General features: G+C 39.9%; 1 protein-coding gene across 1 annotated transcript in view; it reads left to right on the top strand.

The window, feature by feature from the left end:
• Positions 1 to 6,436, top strand: part of sh3gl2b (SH3 domain containing GRB2 like 2b, endophilin A1) — a 98,227-nt gene that overhangs the window by 31,202 nt on the left and 60,589 nt on the right. The gene's annotated exons all lie outside the window — the stretch shown is intronic.

Raw genomic sequence — 6,436 nt, 5'->3', positions numbered from 1 at the left:
CCTAATAATCCCTAATGAATCCCTAACAACTAAAGCTGTTATGAACAATGAGGGTAATAATGACATGGTTAATTTTGGCCTTTTTATTGCGTGTAGTTTCAGTACAGTGTGCTGCTGGTACATCCGTCATACATTTGTTTAACATTACATTTGAACTGTAAATTATTTACATTATAATTCCGTATGGAACAAATACATTTCTTCATAGATTTTGGATTAACACTGCTTTGATAATTTACTATATGAGATAATGTTCACAGTTTTAATGGTACTGTTTTTTAAATAAACAAAATGATTCTTTAGTGTATATGAACACTGTGGCTTAATCTTCACTAAAATCTTGATGTAAAATTTCTTAGAAGGTGGTGTAGACTGCAGTAAATTGTCAGATTCCTTCACCAAGAGTTTGTTCAACATTTCCACATTCTCACACTGAAACACTCTCCTCACTTTGTACCAGATTAGAGTGGCAAAGGAACAAGAGGAGTTCTGGGAGGGTTTTATTCCTCTATAATCTGGGAGGGTTTTATTCCTCTATAATCTGGGAGGGTTTTATTCCTCTATAGTCTGGGAGGGTTTTATTCCTCTATAATCTGGGAGGGTTTTATTTCTCTATAATCTGGGAGGGTTTTATTCCTCTATAATCTGGGAGGGTTTTATTCCTCTATAATCTGGGAGGGTTTTATTCCTCTATAATCTGGGAGGCTTTTATTCCTCTATAATCTGGGAGGGTTTTATTCCTGTATAGTCTGGGAGGGTTTTATTCCTGTATAATCTGGGAGGGTTTTATTCCTCTATAATATGGGAGGGTTTTATTCCTCTATAATCTGGGAGGGTTTTATTCCTCTATAGTCTGGGAGGGTTTTATTCCTCTATAATCTGGGAGGGTTTTATTCCTCTATAGTCTGGGAGGGTTTTATTCCTCTATAATCTGGGAGGGTTTTATTCCTCTATAGTCTGGGAGGGTTTTATTCCTCTATAATCTGGGAGGGTTTTATTCCTCTATAGTCTGGGAGGGTTTTATTCCTCTATAATCTGGGAGGGTTTTATTCCTCTATAGACTGGGAGGGTTTTATTCCTCTATAGACTGGGAGGGTTTTATTCCTCTATAGTCTGGGAGGGTTTTATTCCTCTATAATCTGGGAGGGTTTTATTCCTCTATAGACTGGGAGGGTTTTATTCCTGTATAATCTGGGAGGGTTTTATTCCTCTATAGACTGGGAGGGTTTTATTCCTCTATTGTCTGGGAGGGTTTTATTCCTCTATTGTCTGGGAGGGTTTTATTCCTCTATTGTCTGGGAGGGTTTTATTCCTCTATAATCTGGGAGGGTTTTATTCCTCTATAGTCTGGGAGGGTTTTATTCCTCTATAGTCTGGGAGGGTTTTATTCCTCTATTGTCTGGGAGGGTTTTATTCCTCTATTGTCTGGGAGGGTTTTATTCCTCTATTGTCTGGGAGGGTTTTATTCCTGTATAATCTGGGAGGGTTTTATTCCTGTATAATCTGGGAGGGTTTTATTCCTCTATAGACTGGGAGGGTTTTATTCCTCTATAGACTGGGAGGATTTTATTCCTCTATAGACTGGGAGGGTTTTATTCGTCTATAGACTGGGAGGGTTTTATACGTCTATAATCTGGGAGGGTTTTATTCCTCTATAATCTGGGAGGGTTTTATTCCTCTATAGACTGGGAGGGTTTTATTCCTCTATAATCTGGGAGGGTTTTATTCCTCTATAATCTGGGAGGGTTTTATTCCTCTATAGACTGGGAGGGTTTTATTCCTCTATAGACTGGGAGGGTTTTATTCCTCTATTGTCTGGGAGGGTTTTATTCCTCTATAGACTGGGAGGGTTTTATTCCTCTATTGTCTGGGAGGGTTTTATTCCTGTATAATCTGGGAGGGTTTTATTCCTCTATAGACTGGGAGGGTTTTATTCCTCTATAGACTGGGAGGGTTTTATTCCTCTATTGTCTGGGAGGGTTTTATTCCTCTATAGTCTGGGAGGGTTTTATTCCTCTATTGTCTGGGAGGGTTTTATTCCTCTATTGTCTGGGAGGGTTTTATTCCTGTATAATCTGGGAGGGTTTTATTCCTCTATAGACTGGGAGGGTTTTATTCCTCTATTGTCTGGGAGGGTTTTATTCCTGTATAATCTGGGAGGGTTTTATTCCTCTATAGACTGGGAGGGTTTTATTCCTCTATTGTCTGGGAGGGTTTTATTCCTCTATTGTCTGGGTGGGTTTTATTCCTCTATAATCTGGGAGGGTTTTATTCCTCTATAGTCTGGGAGGGTTTTATTCCTCTATAGTCTGGGAGGGTTTTATTCCTCTATAGTCTGGGAGGGTTTTATTCCTCTATTGTCTGGGAGGGTTTTATTCCTGTATAATCTGGGAGGGTTTTATTCCTCTATAGACTGGGAGGGTTTTATTCCTCTATTGTCTGGGAGGGTTTTATTCCTCTATTGTCTGGGAGGGTTTTATTCCTCTATAATCTGGGAGGGTTTTATTCCTCTATAATCTGGGAGGGTTTTATTCCTCTATAGACTGGGAGGGTTTTATTCCTCTATAGTCTGGGAGGGTTTTATTCCTCTATATTCTGGGAGGGTTTTATTCCTCTATTGTCTGGGAGGGTTTTATTCCTCTATTGTCTGGGAGGGTTTTATTCCTCTATAATCTGGGAGGGTTTTATTCCTCTATAGAATGGGAGAGTGCAGCAGCACGACTGGTCTTCAATCTTCCAAAATTCACACATTACTCCCTTCATTGGGTTCCAGTAGCTGTACGCATCAGATTTAAAGCCTTGATGCTTGCCTACAAAACCAACAATGGACCAGCCCATACATGAGGTCGATGGTCAAAGCCCGAGCCATACCTCGAATACTTCGAACCTCAAATACAGCTCGGCTTGAAATACCTTGCTTCAGGTCTCATGGAAGATAAGCATCGAGACTATTTTCTGTCCTGGCGCCAAGATGGTGGAATGAACTCCCACTTGCTGTCTGGACAGCAGAGTCCCTTGCAGTCTTCAAACACAGACTGAAGACCCATCTATTTGCAGAATATTTAAAGGACAACTGACACTGTTCCCATATTGTCTGAGTAAATTAATACTTAATGTAGGGTATTGTTTATTACACTGATGTTGTTAAACAAACTCGAGCACTTATTGTTTATTGCACTTATCATTGTTTAAGACAGACCTTATGTATTTTGTACTTCTAGTCATCAGCAGTGATCCCTGTATTTCTACAGTGTTCTAGTTCATTGGTATGTTGGACTCTAACCTACTGTACTGTGCTAGGATGTATCTATGATTAAATGACAAAGCACTTTTGTAAGTCTCTCTGGATAAGAGCGTCTGCTAAATGCCATGAATGTAAATGGAAATGTTTTATTTCTCTATATTCTGGGAGGAAGAATGACGTGAAAACGAGCCAATAAAAATCATTAGGGGCGTCCATCAGCCAATAGGAATCATCAGTGAGTGTTTAACAGCCAATAAGAATCATTGATGGGCGTTCATCAGCCAATAAGAATCCTTCAAGTGAGGCCTGTTCCAACCCATGTTTTGTGAACAAGTCTGTGTTTCTTTTGTGTAACGGTGCGAGTTTGTTAAACAGTTCCGTGTTTTAAAGGACATTTTTCTAGTGACAGGAAGGTTTTCTCCTGACTGAAGTCCTGAAGGTTTATTTGTAGGAGATCTGCCGACGCAGAGTTGGTTTGACCGATCTGGTGAGTTTGCTTTCATTTGGCTTCCTTTTATTGGACTCCAGTTTAGTTTCATTTTTAACAACGAATGAAATTATAAACCGAACAACTATTATTATGATCCACGTTAATATCTAATGAAGCTGCGTTAGTTCTTTGTCCATATATACATTTATGACATTTATCTGACGCTTTTATCCAAAGCGACTTACAATCATGACTGAGTACAACTTGAGTAATTGAGGGTTAAGGGTCTTGCTCAGGGGCCCAACAGTGGCAACTTGGCAGTTATTTGCATATGCCCACTGGAGGGCGCAGGGGCATTAACCAGATAGCAAGTTTGAATTTCCCATTGTTCTGTTATAAACTGGATTGTGACTGCCATGTAAGCATCTGTAGCGCTTCTCATCCAGAGGTTTGTAGTACAAGCAGAGAATGGAACCTCAGACCACTGCGCATCAACTACCCTTCAGATCTCACTGTAGTTTTGGTATTTGTGTAGACATGAAGTAATTTCTACCAGGCGTGTCATACTTTGTCTAACTGCTGCATCAGATTTCTGAATCCAGTTTTCTCAACAGTATTTATAGGCACTTAGTCCATACAGATGTACTCTGCTATAGCGCCGTTTAGTCTTTGGTTCTTTAGAGTCTTTATATATTTGGTGTGTTTGTCTAGCACAGATGTAACCAGCCTAACCAGATGAAGCTGCGGTCTTAGTAAGAAAAGTAAAGCAGAAGAATAACATTCATAATTTGCCTTTAAACTGTACACCCAGCGCTTGATTTTAAACACCAATATTTTACCATTTAAAATCAGTCCACAGGAGGTGTAACAGATATGTAGGCTATGTGTTTGATAGCCTGTTTGCGATGGAAACAAACACGTGAGCCAAGTTGCTGATGTTGTCTGTTTGCAGTGGAGAGACACCTTTTGCATACTGGCTTTGTCTTATCTGTTAGCTGCCTGTCTTCATCAGTTATGTAGGCAAAATATCCCCACACTTGACTCGTTGAGCCCATTTTTCCATGGACGTGAAACAGCGTCTTTCGTTTTTGGCGTAACCATGCTTGCGAGGTTATTGCCTTTTTCCTGCTCGATCCACTTTGCGTGTGACGCGAATCTGAGTAAACAAATCACACGCAATTTGATTCACTTATCCAGAATACAGATTCAGTTCTTCAGGCTATATCCAGTATTGAAAGCAATGAATGTTGTTTTGAAAACCTGTGCAACTATAGTGTAAAGCACGTAATGGCAGACTCAGTGTGCTAAAGCACCTCAGATCCCTGTGGGCCCTTTAAACTGTTGCTGTAGTTTCTGTACCTGGAGACAGCAAACACTGACACCTGCTGGTGGCTTTGTGTTCAGCACAAAACTCATGCACTCGTAGAGTTTTGATCCTGTTTAAATGTAAGCATGTTCCATTCAGTGGGTTTAACATGTGTAAACTGATATTCCACCTTGTTCTCTTTCAGAGATAAAGTGTGTTTGGGTGATTCTGTTCCTCCACTGGTCTCTCTCAGGTACAGTAACCTCCATCACATGACATGCTGGCCAGACTCCTCAACACCAAGAGTCACAGCACTGCACATATTAGAGACATTTTACACAGCACACGTCACACTGGGGAGGAAATGTGTCCTGTTCAGTTCTTACTTCCTCTTAGCTACCGTGTGTGTGAACTGAAGAGAAAAATGTCTGTTACAAAATATTTAATATAAATTCACATGCTGCTTCTAAATTCATCAAATAATAGATATAACAGTACAGGGTTAAACTGATCTACACTCACACAGTGTTTATAACAGTACAGGGATAAACTGATCTACAAACACACACACAGTGTTTATAACAGTGCAGGGTTACACTGATCTACACACACACACACACACACACACAGTGTTTATAACAGTACAGGGTTAAACTGGTCTACACACACACACACACAGTGTTTATAACAGTACAGGGTTAAACTGGTCTACACACTCACAGTGTTTATAACAGTACAGGGTTAAACTGATCTACACTCACACACACAGTGTTTATAACAGTACAGGGTTAAACTGATCTATACTCACACAGTGTTTATAACAGTGCAGGGTTAAACTGATCTACAAACACACACACAGTGTTTATAACAGTACAGGGTTAATCTGATCTACACTCACACACACAGTGTTTATAACAGTACAGGGTTACACTGATCTACACTCACACACAGTGTTTATAACAGTACAGGGATAAACTGATCTACAAACACACACACAGTGTTTATAACAGTGCAGGGTTACACTGATCTACACTCACACACACACACACACAGTGTTTATAACAGTACAGGGTTAAACTGATCTACACTCACACAGTGTTTATAACAGTACAGGGATAAACTGATCTACACACTCACACACAGTGTTTATAACAGTGCAGGGTTACACTGATCTACACTCACACACACAGTGTTTATAACAGTACAGGGTTAAACTGATCTACACTCACACAGTGTTTATAACAGTACAGGGTTAAACTGATCTACACTCACACACACAGTGTTTATAACAGTACAGGGATAAACTGATCTACACACTCACACACAGTGTTTATAACTGCAGGGTTACACTGATCTACACTCACACACAGTGTTTATAACAGTACAGGGTTAAACTGATCTACACTCACACACACAGTGTTTATAACAGTACAGGGTTAAACTGGTCTACACACAC

The sequence above is a fragment of the Electrophorus electricus genome, chromosome 22, assembly GCF_013358815.1.
Source record: "Electrophorus electricus isolate fEleEle1 chromosome 22, fEleEle1.pri, whole genome shotgun sequence".
NCBI classification, from domain to species: Eukaryota; Metazoa; Chordata; class Actinopteri; order Gymnotiformes; family Gymnotidae; genus Electrophorus; species Electrophorus electricus.
The sequence above is the reverse complement of the archived record's forward strand: the minus strand, read 5'-3'. Positions and strand labels throughout refer to the sequence as shown.